General features: G+C 38.8%; 1 protein-coding gene across 2 annotated transcripts in view; it reads right to left on the bottom strand.

The window, feature by feature from the left end:
* Positions 1 to 22,312, bottom strand: part of ADIPOR2 (adiponectin receptor 2) — a 146,160-nt gene that overhangs the window by 107,456 nt on the left and 16,392 nt on the right. The window lies entirely within an intron of this gene.

Below are 22,312 nucleotides of genomic sequence, written 5' to 3'. Positions count from 1 at the left end.
ATTCCTAAGTGTTCTATTCTTTCTGATGCTACAGTAAATGAGATTGTTTTCTTGATTTCTCTCTCAGGTAGTTTATCATTAATGTATAAAAACATAATTGATTTTTGTATAGTGATTTTTTATCCTGTAAATTTGCTGAGTTCATTGATTAGTTATAGCAGATTTTGTTAATTTTTTTATTAATTCATGATAGACAGAGAGAGATAGATAGAGAGAGAGGCAGAGACACAGGCAGAGGGAGAAGCAGGCTCCATGCGCGGGGAGCCTGACGTGGGACTAGATCCAGGGTCTTCAGGATCGCGCCCTGGGCCAAAGGCAGGCGCTAAACCACTGCGCCACCCAGGGATCCCCAGTTATAGCAGATTTTGGATACAGTCTTTTGGGTTTTCTACTTTTAAGGTCGGGTCATCTGCACATAGAGACAATTTTATTTCCTCTGGATGCCTTTTATTTCTTTTTCTCACCTAATTGCTCTAAGACTTCAAATTCAGTGTTGAATAAAAGTAGTAAGAGTGATCATACTCATCTTGTTCCTTAGCTTAGAGGGAACACTTTTTACCTTTTACCATTGAGTGTAATGTCAGCTGTGGGTTTGATACAATGGCCTTTATTATGATTAACTACATACCTTCTATATCAAGTTTGTTGAGAGTTTTGTTAAATGTTTTTTCTGCATCTATTGAGATGATCATGACTTTTATCCTTCACTTTGTTGATGTAGTGTATCACATTGACTTATGGATGTTGAACCATTCTTGTATCTCAGATAAATCCCACTTGATCATGGAATTTCATCCTTTTAATTTACTGTCAAATTTTGGTTTGCTAGTATTTTTTCAGGATTTTTGCATCTATGTCCTTTAGTGATATTGGCCTCTAATTTTCTTTTCATGCAGTGCCCTTACCTGGCTTTGGTATCAAAGTAATTCTGACTACATAAAATGAGGGAAGTGTTTCCTCCTTTATTTTTTGGAAGACTTTGAGAAGGATTAGTATTAATTCTTCTTTAAGTGTTTGGAAGAATTCACTAGTAAAGACATCTCACCCTGGACTTTTGTTTATTGGGAGGTATTTGATTACTGATTCAGTCTCCTTACTAGTAACTGATCTCTTCAGATTTTCTATTTCTTTATGATTTAGACTTACTAAGTTGTATATTTCTAGGAATTTATCCGTTTCCTCTAGGTTATCTAATCTATGGGCATATAATTGTTCATAGTAGTCTCTTACGATCCTTATTTGTTTGGTATCAGTTGTAACTTCTCTACTTTTATTTATAATTTTATTTGTTTGCATTCTCTATCGCTTTTTGGTAAATCTAGCTAAAAGTTTATGATTTTGTTTATCTTTTCAAGAAAAAAACAGGTCTCGGTTTCATTGATCTTTTCTATTGTCCTTTTAGTCTCTATTTTTACTATGATCTTTATTGCTTTCTTCCTTCCACTAGCTTTGAACTTCATTTGTGCTTCTTTTCTAGTGCCCTAAAGTGTAAAGTTAGATTGTTTAATTAAAATATTTCTTTTTTCTTAATGTAGGCATTTATCACCATGAACTTCTTTCTTAGAATTGCTTTTGCTGCCTCCCATAAGTTTTAGTATGTTTATTTCCATTTTAATTTGTCTCAAGATATTTTTTTTATTTCTCTTTTGATGTATTTGACCCATGGATTGTTCAGTAGCATATTGTTTAATCTCCACATATTGGGTTAATTATTCAGTTTTCTTCTCTAGTTTTATACCATAATGGTCAGAAAAGACAGTTGACATGACTTAAATCTTCTTGAAGTTATTAAGACTTGTTTTGTGGTCTAAAATAAAATCTATCTTGGAGAATGTTCCATGTGTGCTGGAGAAAACTGTGTATTCTGCTGCTGTTCAATGGAATGTTATGTAATATGCCTGTTAAATCCATCTGATCAAATATGTAGTTTAAGTCCAACGTTTCCATATTGATTTTCTGTCTGGAAGTTCTATCCATTGTTGAAAATGTGGTATTGAAGTCTCCTACCTACTATTATTGTGTTGCTGTCTATTTTTCCCTAGCAATCTGTTAACATTTGCTTTATATATTTAAGTTCTCCTATGTTGGGAACATAAATATTTACCAGTGTTCTATCATCTTGGTGAATTGACCCCTTCATACAATGGCTTTTGTCTCTTGTTACTATCTTTGGCTTAAAGTCTGTTTTCTGTTATAAGTATAGTTAACTCTGTTTTCTTTTGGTTTTCATTTGCATGGACTACCTTTTCCATCTCTTCACTTTCAGGCTATGTGTGTCTTTAAAGCTGAAGTGAGGGGCACCAGAGTAGCTCAGTTGGTTGGGCATCCAACTTTTTGATTTCTGCTCAGGTCATGATCTCAAGGTCCTGAAATTGAGTTCCAAGTTGGGCTCCATGCTCAACAGGGCATCTGCTTGAGATTCTCTCTCTTCCTCTCCCTCTGCCCTTCCTCCTGCTCATGCTTGCACTCTCTTTCTCTCACAAATAAATTAAAAAAAAAAAATTTTTTTTTTTTTTAGTTGAAATGAGTCTCTTGTAGGCAGCATATAACTGGATCTTGCTTTTATCTGCCTTCAGCTCAGGTCATGACCCCAAGGTCCTGGGATTGAGCCCCACATTGGGCTCCCTGCTCAGCGGGGAGCCTGCTTCTCCCTCTTCCTTCTGTTCACACTTTCTCTCTCACTCTCTTTCAAATAAACAAATAAGATATTTAAATCTTTTTTAATTTTAAAAAGTATAGAATGTCCCCAGCATCTGCCCCAATTCCCTCTTGCCCCTTTGGAGTTCAATAGCCCCCTTCCAAACCTGGCTGCAGCCAAGCATTGATCTTCTTTCTGTCACGGCACATTAGTTTGCCTCTTCTAGAATCCAAATCAATGGAATTGTGCAATATGTACTCCTTTGTATCTGGCTTCTCTCTTTCAGCATAATGTTTTTGAGATTCATTCATGTTATTTACACATATCAGTAATTCATTCCTTTCTATTGCTAAGTAGTATGCATATACCACAGTTTCATCTATTCACCCATTGATGAATTTATGTATAATCTCCAGTTCTTGACTGCTATGAATAAAGCTGCCATGAACATTCATGAATAAATCTTTGAGAAGACATACATTTTCATTTCTTTTAGGTAAATACCTAAGAGTGAAATAGTTGGATTATATGATAAGTTTATGTTTAAACTTATGTTTATGAGTAAAAGTAGTAAGTATTGCCAAATACTTTCTCAATGTAATTTTATTATTTTACACTCTTACCAGCAATGTATGAGATTCCCAATTGCTCCACATCCTTCCCAACACTTGGTTTGGTCAGATACTTTTATTTTAGCTGTTCTAGAGACTATGTTAGCATTATCTTATAGTAACTTGTCTTTTTCTGATGACAAATGATGTTGTAATTTTTTCATGTGCTTATTGGCCATTCTTATATTTTCTTCTGTAATAAGTCTATTCCAATTTTTTGCCTTTTTAAAACTTGAGTTGTTTCCCTTCTTTTTATTGAGTTGTAAGAGTTCTTTATATATTCTTGTATGGAAGTCCTTTGCCAAAATAAAAAGCAAACAGAAAATATTTTTTAAGAACTTCAGGGTTACAGGGGTGCCTGGGTGGCTCAATTGGTTAAGTGTCTGACACTTGATTTTAGCACAGGTCATGATCTCATGGGTCATGAGATTTAGCCCCAAGTCAGGCTCCACACTCTGTGAGGAGTCTGCTTGAGATTCTCACCCTTTGCCCCTCCTACTCATATGCACTTGCACACTCTCTCTCTAAAACAAATAAGTAAATTGGGCTTCCTGAGGAAGCCTGCTTCTCCCTCTGCACGTGTCTCTGTCTCTCTCTCTCTGTGTCTTTCATGAATAAATAAATAAAATCTTTAAAGAAAAAAGAGTAATAAAACTCCAGAAATACTAGAGGAAAAAACAGAGAACAGAGATGAAAATCAATAAAGAGAAAAATAGTTTCATAAGGAATTTGGAAGCACCTGTTAGTAAAAATTTGTCGACTTTGAAGTAAGCAAAAATTCAAGACAGTATCTGCTCTGCTTAGTGACTACTTAAGCAATCACCCACACAGAGAAAACTGTGAGCCAAAAAGAAAAAAAAATTAAAAAGAGCATTTGTTGTGCTAAACTTTGATATCCATAACATAAAAAAGTTTATTAACCCTGAAATATCTTGATGATGTTTAGTTAGACTCAGAACTTTTTTTTAGAAATTTTATTTTCTTTAAAGGTTTTATTTTATTATTCGTGAGAGACACAGAAAGAGAGGCAGAGACACAGGCAGAGAGAGAGAAGCAGGCTTGCTCCATGCAGGGAGCCTGGATGTGGAAATTGATCCCGGGACTCCAGGATCACGCCCTGAGCCGAAAGCAGGTGCTCAACTGCTGAACCACCCCAGTGTCTCTAGACTCAGAACTTAAAACCAAGTGTTTAGGGTAATTTGATAAGAATTCTTTCATGGGGACACCTGGGTGGCTCAGCAGTTGAGCATCTGCCTTTGACTCAGGGCGTGATCCTAGAGTCCCGGGATCAAGTCCCACGTCGGGCTCCCTGCATGGAGCCTGCTTCTCCCTCTGCCTGTGTCTCTGCCTCTCTCTCTCTCTCAGTCTGTGTCTCTCATGAATAAATAAATAAAATATTAAAAAAAAAAAAAGGAAAGAAAGAAAGAAAGAATTCTTTCATGAAGTTACCCAGGATGAATCCCTGAGTCCTTGGGGTTACAATTTTGTGAAGAGACAATTGGCAGAAATAAGTTCCAAGAACTGACAGACATTCACTGGGGAGGAAATGGACTGATCTGGGATCAAATTCCATTGTATTCGACCAAAGAGTCACTGAGGGTGGGGCTGTAGGATCGGGATTATTCTCATAGCATTGTTTCTCTGATGTTTTTCCTTTTCTGTTTTTTTTAGAAGTAAAAATAAACTTGGCTCTGGCAAACAACATAATCCCTACAGAAAAACTGCCTAGCTCACTGAAAGTCTCCCCTCTCCTCTCAAATTTTCTTTGTTTAATGGTTTCATATGCCTTGGGTGTCATCAGCAAAGTTTAGCCATGCCTCGCATACTAGTGACAGGCTGCAAACAAATGTAGAAGAGGAAAGGGAAGAAGGAGAGCAAAGAGAGAAAGAAAGTGGAAAGAAAAGCTGAAGGTGGCGCAAGGCAGCTGCCTCAGGTAGCTATCAAGGCAAGCAAGCCATGCACTTTTAAAAGATAGAATTGCTTTTTCTTCCCAAGCCAATGAAAGTGAAAGGTTATCGACTTTTTATGTGTACAAAATTAACATCAGAGAGCTTGTTGAGAATGAGGATTCACAAACGCTATCTCCAGAGATTCGACTTCACTAACTCGCCGGTAAGCCCCAGATATCGGATTTACCGGGAAGATTCCAGAGCTTCTGATACCATCGGCTCCACAAAGGCTTGGTTGGGCTCATGGGTGTACGCCAGTGCCAAGGCACAGGGCTCTGTGCTCTAAAGGACTCTTCACTTACGTTTTTGTGTGTTTTATTTTATTTATTCATTCACGAGACAGAGAGAGAGAGAGAGAGAGACAGGCAGAGACACAGGCAGAGGGAGAGGCAGGCCCCATGCAGAGAGCCCGACGCGGGACTCGATTCCGGACCCCGGGACCACGCCCTGAGCCAAAGGCAGACGCTCAACCGCTGAGCCACCTGGGCGTCCCTTCACTTACGGTTACCGCTCCTGCAGCTCTTGAAATTCTTACCTTTGAACAAGAGATACCACAAGCCCCACCATGTTCATTATACCCTGAGTCTTGGAGACATAGCAGGTCTTGTCCCCACGGACCACACTTTGAAAGACAATGCAGGGGATCCCTGGGGGGCTCAGCGGTTTGGCGCCTGCCTTTGGCCCAGGGCGCGATCCTGGAGACCCGGGATCGAATCCCACGTCGGGCTCCCGGTGCATGGAGCCTGCTTCTCCCTCTGCCTGTGTCTCTGCCTCTCTCTCTCTGTGTGTGTGACTATCATAAATAAATAAATAATTAAAAAAAAATAAATTAAATAAATAAAAGAAAGAAAGAAAGCAAGCAAGCAACAGGGGTTAGATCTTAGATGTCAAACTTTCACTACCAAAAATACTCAGGCAATTATCTCTAGGTCTATTGGATTTTTAAAAAATTTTTTAAGTTTATTTATGATAGCCACAGAGAGAGAGAGAGGCAGAGAAATAGGCAGATGGAGCAGCAGGCTCCACGTGGGATTCGATCCCGGGTCTCCAGGATCACACCCTGGACCAAAGGCAGGCACTAAGCCGCTGCACCACCCAGGGACCCCAGTCTGTTGGATTTTAAGTCTGACAGGTAACCAGCATCTGAATAAAATCACTTTACACAATTTCTACGTGGCATTCCTGGATCCAGGGTTCCCAAGTGGATTTGTTTTCAGAGGGAGAGCCCACAGAGACAAGTAGCCCGGAAGCAAATTTCTGGGGCAGTTGTCACAGGAATTGGAAATTTTTTTGTACAAGAAAGGGAGGAAAAAAAAAAGAGAGAGAGACCTCCAAAATGTTTGTCAGATTGTCCCAGTATTTTGTGGGAGAGCTGTAACCGAAAAGCTTTAGGACAGCTAATCAAAAGATCCCATTAAAAAAAAATATTTCCCATTTCTCCATGCATTATTATTGGTAAAGCATCAAAAATGCATATTCAATGGAGTAGAAAAACAGAACCACAGCAGTGAGTCAGTTCCAACCCAGGCTGAAAAAGAAAATCAGTGTATATGTTAGTTAAATTTAAAAGGCAAACTGCTTTTGCTGCTGTAACGTAACTTGAATATACTCATCTCAGCGGTCGAATCAGATTACCCTGGCTTAAGAGTCTGGCTATCCTTAAAGTAGAACAAGAAGAGAAAAGCTGTATTAGCTTTACCGAGGATGGTCAGCAGGTTATACAACATTTCTTATGGTTACTCATTTTCATTCACTCTTAAGTGGCTTCAGGAAGGTATAAGTCATCATGATTTCACCATCATTATTACCAATGCCATATCTATGTAATAATTATAATAACAATAGCTAATATATAGAATATATACTATGTGCTAAGCATTTTCTGAGTTATTTATACATGGTTGTTAACTCATGGCATAGTACTATCATTATCTCCATTTTACAGATGAGGAAACTGATGCACAGAGAGGTTAAGTGACTTACTTATGGTCACACAGCTACATAGCAGAGCTAAGATTCAAACACAAGGACTGTGACTACATTACCCAAGCACTTAACCACTAGAGAATGTAGCAAAGAGAGCTTAATGAAGCAAGGCAGAATTGCTTTTAACATTTTTTGGGGTTATGAACTCTTTTGAGAAGTTATATCCTTCAGAAAAATAAATTTATACTCCACACATTTACAAACCACTAGAGGACTGCCTATGTTCCTCCAAGACCACACATTTACCTCTATGACTCAATCTCAGGCTAAAAATGCCTACTCTAGACACTCATTACTTAAAATTATAAAATAGCTGTCACTAGCAAAGACAAAAATATTGTTAAAATCTAATGGCTGTGAAGTATAGACTCAGAGCAATAATAAAACTGTAAGCCTCATGCTTGTGCCATGTCATCAGATTGAAGAACTGGCTATTTTTAAATAACAAACTTTAAAGCTTTTCATCAACTGCCAAATTATTTCAAGATGAAAAAACAAATCACTGTAATTTCCAGCATTTTATGTTATGCTTACCTATACTGAGTGCTCAATAAATGTTAATAGAAGGAAAGGGAGAAAAGGAATATAAAGGTATCTTAATATTCTTTGGTAGTATAGTAAATGTGTTTCCAAAATATCATGCAACTTCTGTTTTTTACGATTTTTTTTTTAATTTTTTACCTTTTAAGTAATCTCTACATCCAGTATGGGGCTGAAACTCACAACCCAGACATCAAGAGTCACATGCTGAACCAAGTGAGCCAGCCAGGTGCCCCTCAATTTCTTTTTAATAGCATCCACCCATTCAATCATTTATTTAACAAGATTCATTGAATATTTATTGGTAATAAAAACCAAGTGAGGCCATCAAAAGTATGAATTTAAAAAAAAACACTATGGAACAGACACACCAAAAATTGAGATAAGTTGTCACACCATGAACAAAACTAGCAATTAGAAAAACACACAAAGGAACATATAAAGGTTTAAAGCAAATTCCAGATAGATAGATGTTGCAAATTTGGTGAGGGAGCATCAATATCTGCCTTTACTTTCCAGGTTCTTTCTTTCCTCTGTCCATACCCACACCTTGACAACTCATTCTCAAAATTAAGTTATTTGAGTTCTTTTCCAATAAATTTCTTAGCTTCATAGTTCTATTGCTTTCGTCAGTTCACTCATTCATTAGCTACTAAATGTGGCATTTCTCAATAGCTAGTATTCATTTAAATTTAGCCAACTAAGAAACAAGTTAGAAAACAACACACAACAATCTGGGAAAGGGAGACTCCCACTCAAGACATGGAAGAAAATAACCTCAGAACATACCAGAGAAATAAGAGAACAAGCACAAACCAAGATAGTTTGGGTTTCCATCATGCCAACTGGACATATGACCTAGTAAAAACAAGTGATCAAATTGGCTTGTTATGAAATTTGGTACAAAGTCCAGATCAATGATTTCAGAAAATCTTGTTAACACTAGAAGCAAACAATGGGAGACCACTTAAAACTCTTACTGCTGATGCTAAGAACAGTTGTTCAGGGGCACCTGGCTGGCTCAGCGGTTGAGCATCTGCCTTTGGCTCAGGTCATGATCCCGGGGTCCTGGGATTGAGTCCTGCATTTGAGGTCCCCACTGGGATCCTGCTTCTCCCTCTGCCTATGTCTCTGCCTCTTTCATGAATAAATAAAATCTTTAAAAAAAAAAAAAAAGTTGTTCATACTCTGTAGAGCTATGGATCATTGTTTTACTCTAATTTCTCTGTTTTAAAACCACTTTTCAAACTATACTGATGCATGCTTTTCAAGCCTGGGTTCAATCACAGGAAAGTTCTAACTAGTGCCACAGGCTAATGAGCAGACATTTTATAAATAGCATGTCTAAGAGTTCTTCCATTGGGAAGCAACTTAGCTCTATAGAATGATGTCATATGTCTATATCAGCATCTTTCCTCAGCCCCAATTTGGTTAATAACTACAATTATGGATTGGTTATTTCAACAGCTCTGAGCCTTTGTCAAACCTTACTCCTATTATGTGTTTTCATACCTTCTTCTTAGGCTACTACAATAAGTTCCTAATTAGTCTCACTGCCATCAATCTCACCACCCTCTAAATAATTCTATATACTGCTGCAAACACCAATCTTCAAATTGAATGAAGTTCAAGGAGTGCCTAGGTGGCTTAGCTGGTTAAGCATCCAACTTTTTTTTTTTTTTTTTTAACATTTTATTCATTTATGAAAGACAGAGAGAGAGAGAGAGAAGCAGGCTCCACACAGGGAACCCGATGTGGGACTCGATCCCAGGACTCCAGGATCACACCCTGGGCCCAAGGCAGGCGCTAAACCACTGAGCCACCCAGGGATCCCCAAGCATCCAACTTTTGATTTCAGCTCAGGTTATGATCTCAGGGTTGTGGGATTGAGCCGTATGTTGAGCTTTGTGCTTAGCACAGAGTCTGCTTTTCCCTCTCCCTCTGCTCCCCCACCCCCAGCTCTCTATCAAATAAATAAATAAATAGGGATCCCTGGGTGGCGCAGCGGTTTGGCGCCTGCCTTTGGCCCAGGGCGTGATCCTGGAGACCCGGGATTGAATCCCACGTCAGGCTCCTGGTGCATGGAGCCTGCTTCTCCCTCTGCCTATGTCTCTGCCTCTCTCTCTCTCTCTGTGACTATCATAAATAAATAAAAATTAAAAAAAAGTAAAAAAAACAAACAAATAAATAAATAAATAATAAAATCCTTAAAAATACAAAGAATTAATTTTGAAACCTTCGCAGACTTTCAAAGTCCAAATTCCCTCAGGTGGAAAGCCAAGGCCCTCTACAGTCCATTAATTTACTATTCCAGAAATTTGCTCACATCATCCCATGTACCATGTATTGCAATACAGCCAAACCAACTATTTTCCTTTCCCAGAATATGTCGTCCAATCTCTGCCTCTCTGTCTCTCATTCCCCTGGAAAACCTTCACTTCTTACTAACCTATTAATAAGTACTTTTAATTTTGCAACTAAAAATGGGCATTCTTTGTGAAGCTTTACCCTGCATATTAAAAGCTAATTAATATATTTTATGGTATGTGCTTTACCATAATTTAAAAATTGTTTAAATTAAAACCACACACAATTTAATGATCAAGTTTGGCAACTTGGCAGACCAGATAACCTGAAAATTCTCCTGTGATAAACACCTAGAACTGATTAATAAATTCAAAAGCTTTCTTTTAAATGCCAAGCTGAATACTCAGGAAAGAAAGTTAACTTCTCAGGTTTCAGAAACACGAAGGGAATGAAAACCACTGTAGGGAATGTAAATTAAAACTTCATTTGCCCCTGAAGATAGGGAGGAGAAAGAAAAAAAGCCTTCCCTGAGGAATTAATAACCTTGCAATAACCATGTAGCCTAGGATTCTTTTTTAAATATTTTTTTTTTATTTTTTATTTATTTATGATAGTCACAGAGAGAGAGAGAGAGGCAGAGACATTGGCAGAGGGAGAAGCAGGCTCCATGCACCGGGAGCCCGACGTGGGATTCGATCCCGGGTCTCCAGGATCGCGCGCCCTGGGCCAAAGGCAGGCGCCAAACCGCTGCGCCACCTGGGATCCCGTAGCCTAGGATTTAAATGCAGAACAATATTATTGAAGCTAAAAAATAAGTATCTTAAAATTATAAGCTATCTAAAAGGAAAAAATGTAAGAAAGAGCAAGAACAAATGAAACAAGAACAAGTAGGGCAGTCTGGGTGACTCAGTGGTTTAGCACCACCTTCAGCCCAGGGTGTGATCCTGGAGACCCAGGATCAAGTCCCACGTCCCCTGCACAGAGCCTGCTTCTCCCTCTGCCTGTGTCTCTGCCTCTCTCTGTGTCTCTGTGTGTCTCTCATGAATAAATAAATATTTTTTTTAAAAAAAAGAAACAAGAGCAAGTAGAAATGCAAAACAAATTTCTAAAAAATAAAAATAAAAATTTAGTGAATAAATTGAACAGTAGATTAGCTATCACTAAAGAGAAAATCAAGAGATGGATTGTATTTACCTGGAAAACCTCACAGAATGAGAGAGAAAAAATAGAGATTTAGAGAAAAGAGGGTAATATGTCCACTATAACTCTAATAATAGAGAAAACGGAAAGGGGAAGATGGTGATAGTGTAGAAGAACCCTAGGCTCACCTCGTCCCATGAACACCATATAATTTTTTTTTTTGAACAACATATAATTACCAAATCATCCTAAGTACTCTAGAAATTGATCTGAAGACAGGCAGAACAAACTCCACAACTAAAGGTAGTGAATAGATGGAATATTACTCATCAAAAAGAATGAAATCTTGCCATTTGCAACAATGTGGATAGAATTAGAGGGCACTATGCTAAGTGAAATAAGTCAGTAAAGAAAGACAAATACCATATGATTTCACTCGTATGGGGAATTTAAGAACAAAAACAGATGAACATAAGAGAAGGGAAGGAAAACTAAAATAAGATGAAAATAGAGCAGGAAGCAACCATAAGAGATGCTGAACTCTAAGAAACAAACTGAGAGTTGCTGGAGGGGAAGTAGGTGAGGAGATAGGGTAACTGGGTGATGAGCATTAAAGGCGGCACTTAGTATACTGAGCACTGGGTGTTCTATGCAATTGATGAATCACTGAATTCTACCCTGGTAACTAATAATACAGTATATGTTAAATAAATTGAAATTAAATAAAGAATTTTTAAAAATAAAAAATAAAAGTAAAGAAGCCACATTGAAAAAGGTAGGAAGTGCAGAAGCATGGTTTGGGAGAGAAACAGATTGTGGTCGCTGCAGTGGGGAGGGTTAGGTCTCAGAAAAGGATGAGAAACAAACCAGCACACAGGGGAGCACATGGGAAAACGAATCCCCATAGCAATTGGCTTGTAAAGTGAGAAGGTCCATATTTTGTGAGTTCTTAAACCAGTGGGGCTTAAAGCCTGGAGTTTTAAAGGTCATTATGCTTGGCTTTAGGAGAGCTCAGAGGCCACTGGGACTGCTCTTGAAGAGAAGGCAAGCAAACAATCCATGGACATATGGCATGGAAACTGTGATCTGAAGAATGCCTGGGGCACACAGTAGTGAGGTTAGTTGCGTTAGTTGCTCATCTTGGAGCATGTCCCAGAGAGGCAGCATAGATGGAGAGACCCCTTTGGAAACAAAGGAGTTAGCTGGCACCATTTCCCTCCCTCACCACTCAGCATAAGCACAGAGCCACCTGTGGAACCAGCATAGCACCCACACTCACTACCTAACTTACTCACATCAAACCCCACCCCCACACACTTCAGAATAACCACCCTTCTCAGTCACACTTACAGTCCCAACACAGTGGGCCCCTCCCCCAACCCAGCCCAAACTCATCCCAACACCATGTCTCCTGACCCAAGAGCTTTACAAGGCCTTGGATCTGGTGGTGGTGGTGATGAGTCTCATTTTTAAAGCAGACCAGAGCACACATAGTTAAAACTCACAATATTCAGGCCAGGGACCAAACACTGCCCACAACAGGCAAAGAGAACCTCTGCAGACAATTGGCCTGAAAATTGAAGTAGCTAGGACAAAATAACAGAGCACATGCAGCACACATTGGAGACACTCCTAGAAGCTCCAGGCCCTGGGGAACAGAGGACACTATACTGTAGGGCACAACAGGACCTCTTCTTCATAAAGCCATTACCCTCAAGAACCAGAGACATAGCTGACTTTCCTAACACAAGAGACAGGCTCAAAGACTTAGATAAAATGAGAAGACAGAGGAGTTTGTTCCAAATGAAAGAACAGGACAAGGCCATGGCCAGAAATCTAAGCAAAACACACATAAGTAACATGCCTGATGGAGAATTATTTTTTAAGATTTTATTTATTTATTCATGAGGGACACACAGAGAGAGAGGCAGAGGGAGAACCATAGACAGATGGAAAAGCAGGCTCCTTGTGGGGAACCTGATGCAGGACTCAATCCCCAGACCCAGGATCACGACCTGAGCTGAAGGCAGATGCTCAACCACTGAGCCATCCGGGCATCCCTGTCTGATGGATAATTTAAAGCAATGATCATAAAGATACTCACTGAACTTGAGAAAAGATGGAGGACATGTGTGAGATGTTTAACACAGAAATAAGGACTAATACACTAGAGATAAAGGACTCAAATGAAGGGAAACATGCTTGACAGAAAGAACATCAGGTGGGAAGAAACAGAGGAACAAATGAATAACATAGGAGACATAGTAACATAAAGTAATCAAGTGGACAAAAGAGAAAAAAAGGAATTACGCAAAATGAGATTTTACTTACATAATAACATTTGTATTATAGGAGTCCCAGAAGAAGAGAGAGAAAAGCAGGCAGAGAATTTATTTGAAGAAAAATAGCTATAAACTTTCCTAATCTGGGGAAAGAAACAGATATCCAGACCCAACGGACAGTCACAGAGAACCCCCAACAAAATCAACCAAATCAGATCCACACCAACACATGTTGTAATTAAAATGGCAAAATAGAGTGATTAAAAAAATATATATATTAGGGCTGCCCGGGTGGCTCAGCGGTTTAGCGCCGCCTTCAGCCCAGGGTGTGTTCCTGGAAACCCTGGATCGAGTCCCACGTCAGGCTCCTTCATAGAGCCTGCTTCTCCCTCTGCCTGTGTCTCTGCCTCTCTCTCTCTCTCTGTGTCTCCCATGAATAAATAAATAAAATCTTTAAAACATTAAAAAATAAATAAAATAGGGATCCCTGGGTGGCGCAGCGGTTTGGCGCCTGCCTTTGGCCCAGGGCGCGATCCTGAAGACCCGGGATCGAATCCCACATCGGACTCCCAGTGCATGGAGCCTGCTTCTCCCTCTGCCTGTGTCTCTGCCTCTCTCTCTTTCTCTCTCTGTGACTATCATAAATAAATAAAAATTTTAAAAAAATAAATAAATAAATAAATAAATAAATAAATAAATAAATAAAATAAAAAATATATATTAAAAGCTACAAGACAAGACAGTTACATACAAACAAAACCTCATAAGGCTATCAGCAGATTTTTCAGCAGAAATTTTCCCAGCCAGAAAGGACTGGCATGATATATTCAAAGTGCTGAAAGGGAAAACCTGAAGCCAAGAATACTCTATCCAGTAAGGTTATTCTATTCTAAGGCTTCTACTCTATTCAGAATAGAAGGAGAGATAAAGAATTTCCCAGAAAAAAAAAACAAAAACAAAAAACTAAAGGAGTTTATGAACACTAAACTAGCCCTGCAAGAAATACTAAAGGGATTCATTGAGTGGAAAGGAAAGAAAAAATGACAGTGTGAAGGTAGGAAACACAAAAACAGCAAAAATTAATATTTCTGTGAAAAATCAATCATGGAAGTCACAAAATTTTTAAAATGTACACTATGACACATATAAAATATGAGGAAGAGAGGACGAAAGAATGGATTCAAACTTAAATGACCATTAACTTAATATAGACTGCTATATCCAGAAGATGCTGTATGAAAACCAAATTGTAACCACAAACCAAAAACAACTAATAAATATGCAAAAAATAAAGAGAAAAAATTCCAAATATGTTGCTAAAGAAAATCAGCAAACCTCAAAAGAGAAAAAGACAAGAAAGGATCAGGGAAAATCTTCAGAAACAACCACAAAACAAGGAATAAAATGGCAATAAATATGTATCTATTAATAATTACTTTGAATGTAAATGGACTAGATGCTCCAATCAAAAGACCTAGGATGACAGACTGCATAAAAAACAAGACCCTTCTATATGCTGCCTCTTAAAGACATCTGCAGGTTGAAAGTGAGAAAATAGAGCAAATTTATCATGCAAATGGATAAGAAAGCCAGAATAGCAATACTTATATCAGACAAGGTATACTTTAAAACAAAAACTATAACAAGAGACAAAGAAGGACATTACATAATAATAAGGGGGACAATCCAACAAGAAGATATAACAATTGTAAATATTTATGCACCCAACATGGGAGCACCCAACTACACAAAACAGCTAATAACAAACATAAAGGACAATTGATACAGTACAGTGGTAGTAGAGGTCATTAACACCACACTTAAAGATCACCCAAACAGAAAATCAACAAGGAAACAATGGCTTCCAATGACACAGTAGCCCAGATATATCTAACAGATACATTCAGAACATTCCATCCTAAAACAGCAGAATACACATTCTTTTCAAGTGTACATGGAATATTCTCCAGAATAGATCACAGTTAGGTCACAAAATAAGCCTCAACAAATTTTAAAAAGATGAAAGTCATACCATGCATCTTTTCAGACCATGATGCTTCGTATACAAAATTAGAAATCAACCGTAAGAAAATATCCAGAAAGACTACAAACACATGAAGGTTAAATAACATGCTACTAAACAATGAATGAGTCAACCAGGGAATAAAAGAAGAAATTTAAAAATACATGGAAAAAAAAGGGGTGGGGGTGGGGAATCCCTGTGTAGCTCAGCGGTTTAGCGCCTGCCTTTGGCCCAGGACATGATCCTGGAGTCCCGGGATCGAGTCCCACGTCGGGCTCCCTGCGTGGAGCCTGCTTCTCCTTCCTCCTGTGTCTCTGCCTCTCTCTCTCTTTCTCTATGTCTATCATAAATAAGTAAATAAATAAATCTTAAAAATAAAATAAAATAAAAATACACGGAAAAAATGAAAATGAAAACACAACAGTTCAAAACCTTTGGGACACAACAAAAGCGGTTCTAAGAGTGAAGTTTATAGCAATATAAGTCTACCTCAAGAAGCATGGAAAAAAAAAAAAGCATGAAAAATTTCAAATAACCTAAACTTACAGGAGCTAGAACAAAAAGAAAACCCAAAACCAGCAGAAGGAAGGAAATAATAAAAATTAGAGCAGAAATGAATGATATAGGGATCCCTGGATGGCTCAGCGGTTTAGTGCCTGCCTTCGGCCCAGGGCGTAATCCTGGAAACCCGGGATGGAGTCCCAAATCAAGCTCCCTGCATGGAGCCTGCTCTCCCTCTGCCTGTGTCTCTGCCCCCCGCCCCCCTCTGTGTCTCTCATGAATAAATAAATAAAATCTAAAAAAAAAAAAAAAAAGAATGATATAGAAACTAAAAACATGGGACGCCTGGGTGGCTCAGCAGTTGGGCGTGTGCCTTTGGCTCAGAGTATTGTCCTGGAGTTCCAGGAGCCAGTCCTGCCTCAGGCTCCCTGCATGGAGCCTGCTTCTCCCTCCTCCTGTGTCTCTGCCTCTCTCTCGGTATGTCTATCATAAATAAATAAATAACTCTTAAAAAAAAAACAACTGAAAATACCCAAGTAAATAAAATCACAAATGAGAGAGAAAAAAGAACAACCAACACCACAGAGATAAGAGAATATTATGAAAACCTATGTTGACAAGTTGGACCATCTGTAAGATAATGGATAAATTCCTAGAAATATGTAAGATACCAAACTGAAACAGGAAGAAATAGAAAGTTAGAACAGACCAATTTCCAGCAAAGAAACTAAAAAATGAGTAATCAAAAAATTCCCAACAAAATGAGTAATCAAAAAATTCCCAACAAACAAAAGTCCAGCACCAGATGGCTTCACAGGTGAATTCTACCAAACATGTAAAGAAGAGTTAATCCTTCTCAAACTATTCCAGAAATATAGGAAAACTTCCAAATTCATCTTAGGAGGCCAGCATTACCCTGATACCAAAGCCAGAGAAAGACAGCATTAAAAATTAATTAATTAATTAATTAATTAATTAATTAATTATATATATATGCCAATATCTCTGATGAACAAATGCAAATTGTTCAACAAAATTCCTTAACAAAATGCTAGCAAACCAAATCCAACAATACATTTAAAAAATCATTCACTCCGATCAAGCGGCATTTATCCCTGGGTTGCAAGAGTGGTTCAATATTTGCAAACCAATCAATAAGATACATCACATCAATAAGAGAAAGGATAAGAATGCTATATTGTTTCCATAGATGCAGGAAAAAGCATTTGACAAAGTACAAAATTCATCATGGTAAAAACGCTCAAAAAAGTAGGTTTAGACATAACACACCTCAACATAATAAAGACCATATAGGGAAAAACTGCAGCTAACATGCTCAGTGGAGAAAAACTGAGAGCCTTTCCCCTAAAGTCAGGAACAAGACAAAGATGTCCACTCTCACCACAGTTACTCAACATAGTACTAGAAGTCCTAGCCACAGTAATCAGACAACAAAAAGAAGTAAATGGTATCCAAATTGGTAAGGAAGAAGTAAAAGTTTCACTATTTGCAGATGACATGATACTGTATATAGAAAAACTCCAAAGACTACACCCAAAACCTGCTACAACTGATAAATTCAGTAAAGTCACAAGGTACAAAATCAATCTACAGAAATCTGTTGCATTTCTATATACCAGTAATGAAGTAGTAGAAAGAGAAATTAAGAAAACAATCCCAAAGGGCAGCTGGGTAACTCAGTTAGTTAAATGTTGATATCCGATTTTGGCTCAGGTCATAAGATCAAGCCCCTTGTCAGGCTTCATGTGCTTAACAAGGATATTGATATCCTTGATATTTTCTCCCTCTTCCTGTGCCCTTCACCCTGCTCATGCTTTCTTAATTAATTAGCTAATTAATTAATATCTGGGGCACCTGGGTGGCTCAGTCAGTTAAGCATCCGCCTTCGGCTCAGTCATGATCCTGGGATCCTAGATCAAGCCTCCCATCCAGCTCCCTGCTCAGTGGGGGTCTGCTTCTGCCTCTGCCCCTCCCCACTGCTCATGCTCTCTCTCACTCTCTCTTTCACACTCTCAAATAAATAAATAAAATCTTTAAAAATAAATAAGCATCTTTTTAAAAAATGTTTTTATATAAAAAAGTCCCATTTACAATTGCACCAAAAATGATAAGATACCTAGAAATAAACCTAACCACAGATGTAAAAGACCCATCCTCTGAAAACAATAAAGCACTGATGAAAGAAATTGAAGATAGCCCAAAGAAATGGAAAGATGTTCTAAATTCATGAATTGGAAGAACAAATATTGTTAAAATGTCTATACTACCCAAAGCAACCTACACACTTAATGCAATGCCTATCAAAATATCAACAGCATTTTTCACAGAACTAAAACAATCCTAAACTTTGCGTGGAACCACAAAAAGCAGTGAATAGAATCTTGAAAAAGAAAAACAAAGCTGAAGGCATCACAATTCTGGACTTCAAGTTTTATCATGAAGCTGAATTAATCATAAAATGGTGCTGGCACAAATAGACACAAAGATCAATGGAACCGAATAGAAAGCCCAAGGGTGCCAGGGTGGCTCAGTTGGTTAAGTTTCTGCCTTTAGCTTAGGTCATGATCCCAGGGTCCTGAGATTGAGCTCCACATCAGGCTCCCTGCTCAGTGGGGAGCCTGCTTCTCCCTCTCCCTCTGCCTGCCACTCCACCTACTTGTGCGCATATTCTCTCTCTCTCAAATAAATAAGTAAAATCTTTAAAAAAAGAAAAAGAAAACCCAGCAATGAACCCACCATAATCTAGTCAATTAATCTTTCACAAAGCAGGAAAGAATATCCAATGGGAAAAAGAATGTCTTTCTACAAATGGCATTGGGAAAACTGGACAGTAAGATGCAAAATTGATGAAATTGAGCCATTTTCTTATACCTTACACAAAAATGAATTAAAAATGGATTAAGGACCTCAATGTGAGACCTAAAACCATAAAAATCCTCAAAGAGAGCACATTGTAATTTCTCTGACACTAGCCTTAGCAAATTTTTTCTAAATAGGTCCCCTGAGGCAAGGGAAACAAAAGCAATAATAAATTATTGGGACTTGTAGCATAATAAAGAACTTCTGCACAGGGAAGGAAACAATCAACAAAACAAAAAGGCAACCTTTGGAATAGGAGAAGACACTTGCAAATGACATATTCAATAAAAGGTTAGTATCCAAAGTATAAAGAATTTGTCAAACTCAATGCTTGAAAAACAAATAATCCAAATTTAAAAATGGTTAGAAGACATGAATAGATATTTCTCCAAGAATACGTACAGATGGCCAACAGATACATGAAAAGATACTCATCATCACTTATCATCAGGGAAATACAAATCAAAACTATAATTAAGGGCACCTGGCTGGCTCAGTCAGGGGAGTGTGTGACTCTTGGTATTGGGGTGGTGAGTTTAAGCCCCACTTTGGGTATGGAGACTACTTAAAAATAAAATCTTAAAGAAAAACTACAATGAGATATCATCTCACACCCGTCAGAATGGCTAATATCAACAATATAAGAAACAGCTAATGTTGACAAGCATATAGAGAAAAGGGATCCCTCTTGCACTGTTGGTGAGAATGCAAACTGGTACAACCACTGTGGAAAACAGTAGGGAGCTTCCTCAAAAAGCTAAGAATAAAACAATCTTATGATCCAGCTATCATACTACTGAATTTACAAAAAAAAAAAAAAAAAAATAGGGCAGCCCGGGTGGCTCAGCGGTTTAGCGCCGCCTTCAGCCCAGGGCATGATTCTGGAGACCCAGGATTGAGTCCCACGTCGGGCTCCCTGCATGGAGCCTGCTTCTCCCTCTGCCTATGTCTCTGCCTCTCTCTCTCTGTGTCTCTCATGAATGAATAAATAAAAAATCTTTAAAAAAAAAATACAAAAACACTGACTCAAAGGGATATATGCACCCTTATGTTTATTGCAGTGTTATTTACAATAGTCAAACTATGGAAGCAGCCCAGGTATCTATGGATAGATGAATGGATAAATATATACATTACATATTTATACAATGGAATATTATTCAGCCATAAAAAGAATAAAATATTGCCATTTGCAATGACAAAGATAAAGTTAGAGAGTATAATGCTAAGTGAAATAAGTCAGTCAGAGAAGGACAAATACCATATGATTTCACTCATATGTGGAATTTAAGAAACAAAACAGAATGCCTGGGTAGCTCAGTCCATTAAGCATCTGACTTTGGTTCAGATTATGATCTCAAGGTCCTGGGATCAAGTCCTGCATCAGCTCCCTCTTCAGTGGGGAGTCAGCTTCTCCCTCTCCCTCTGCCTCTCTCCCAGCTTGTGCTCTCTCTCAAATAAATAAATAAATAAAATCTTAAAAAAAAAAAAAAAAGAACCAAAACAAATGATCATAGAGAGAAAAAAGAGAGACAAACCAAAAAACAGGCTTTCTTTTTTTTTTTAAAGATTTTTAAAAATCTGGGCAGCCAGATTTTTTAGCAGATTAGGCAAATCTGCCTAAATAAGGGCCGCCCAGTTGGCTCAGCAGTTTAGTGCCGCCTTCAGCCTGGGGTGTGATCCTGGAGACCCGGGATCAAGTCCCATGTCGGGCTCCCTGCATGGAGCCTGTTTCTCCCTCTGCCTGTGTCTCTGTCTCTCTCTCTCTGTCTCTCATGAATAAATAAAATCGTTAAAATATATATATATATCCTATGACCCAGAAATTCCATTGTTAGGTATAGTAACTCTTATATGTGTGTACTAGAAGACATATAGGAATATCTATTATCATGTGTCATTATAGAAAAACCAGGGAACAATCCAAATGGATAAATAAGGTGCTGTATATTTCCATAATAGAATAAATAGTGGGTTAAGTGTCTGGTTAAGCGTCTGCCTTCGGCTTAGGTCCTGATCCCAGGGTTTTGGGATTGAACCCTGTGTCAGCAGGCTCCCTGCTCAGCAGGGTGTCTACTTCTCCCTCTCCCTCTGCCCCTCCCCTTGCTTGTGCTCTCTCACACTTTGTCTGTGTCAAATAAATAAATAAAATATTTTTAAAATAATAATAATAAACAGCGAAAATTAATGAATAAACAAGAGCTACAGGGAAAAGCAGTTCATGATGGTGGAGTAGGAAGATACTGAAATCATTTCTTCCCATGGACACAATAAATCTGCTACATAAGAAATAACTCCCTCTGACAAAGGCCTGAAAGCAAGCGGAGCACCTCCTCCACAATAGGGAAAAAGGTCACATGGAGACAGGTAGGAGAGGCAGAGATATGGTCTCTGCAGTGACCCATACTCAGGAGGAATCTCACAAATACAGTTTCTCCCTGAGGAGCAAGGGGTTTGTGCCCTACATCAGGAACCTCAAGCCTTGGGATCTGCACTAGAGTGATGAGCTCCCAAAATATCTGGCTTTGAAAACCAATGGTGCTTATATCCAAGAGAAGCATAGGGCTGTAGAGAACAAAGCTTCTACTCTTACTCTTAAGAGGCTTGTATGTAACCTCACTTACCTTGGATCCCAGCACAAAAGTACCAATTTGAAAAGTTCTATGACCGTTTTGTATAGTCGATTCATTTGCTAATCATCTGATCATCATCATACGTCTGAAGGGCAGGAGCCTATTAGGACTCTCTCTCCAGGGATGGAAGCACTGGTAGGCATCATTTTTGCACTGTCCCTCAAACCTGCTAGTACTGGTGGGTACACCCCACCCCCGCACCACCTGTGCCACCCTGCTGGAGCAGGGTTGCTGAGTGCCCTATCCACATACTGCCCACTGGCTCTGCCAGAACGAGCAAGTATGTGTAACCCACATAAGAGAAGCCCCTTGCTTGCCTGGCTCTGGTGGCCAGGGAGGATTGTTTTTCTGGGCCTCACAGGTTTGAAATAATTGAAGACAGAATTCTTAGAGGCTACCATCCCAAGGGCACTGCACAGACATCAGACCAAAACACATCTCCAGTCTTTCTGTGAAAAAGGCCTATTTATTTGTATGGAGGTTCAATCTGAGGAACATATTTCAGATTTGCCATACATCCAGAGACTACAGAGATGCTCTCAGGGAATGAACATAGCCTAAGGGATGCCGTCTTTGCATTCTGCTTTGGCCTTGTTAAGATTTCTGGTACCTCTCAGAAAGGATTCATCTGTAGTCCTAGTTTTTGCAACTGTCTCCAAAGAGACACTTCCAGATTGCCTGGTCTGGAGGCCAGCAGGGTTAATAATTATAGTACCACAGGACTGGGATGTCTGGGTGGTTCAGTGGTTGAGCATCTGCCTTTTAGCTCAGGGCATGATCCCAGCATCGTGGGATCAAGTCCTGCATCAGGCTCCCTCCAGG

This window comes from Canis aureus, chromosome 25, assembly GCF_053574225.1.
Source record: "Canis aureus isolate CA01 chromosome 25, VMU_Caureus_v.1.0, whole genome shotgun sequence".
In the NCBI taxonomy this organism is placed as follows: domain Eukaryota; kingdom Metazoa; phylum Chordata; class Mammalia; order Carnivora; family Canidae; genus Canis; species Canis aureus.
The sequence above is the reverse complement of the archived record's forward strand: the minus strand, read 5'-3'. Positions and strand labels throughout refer to the sequence as shown.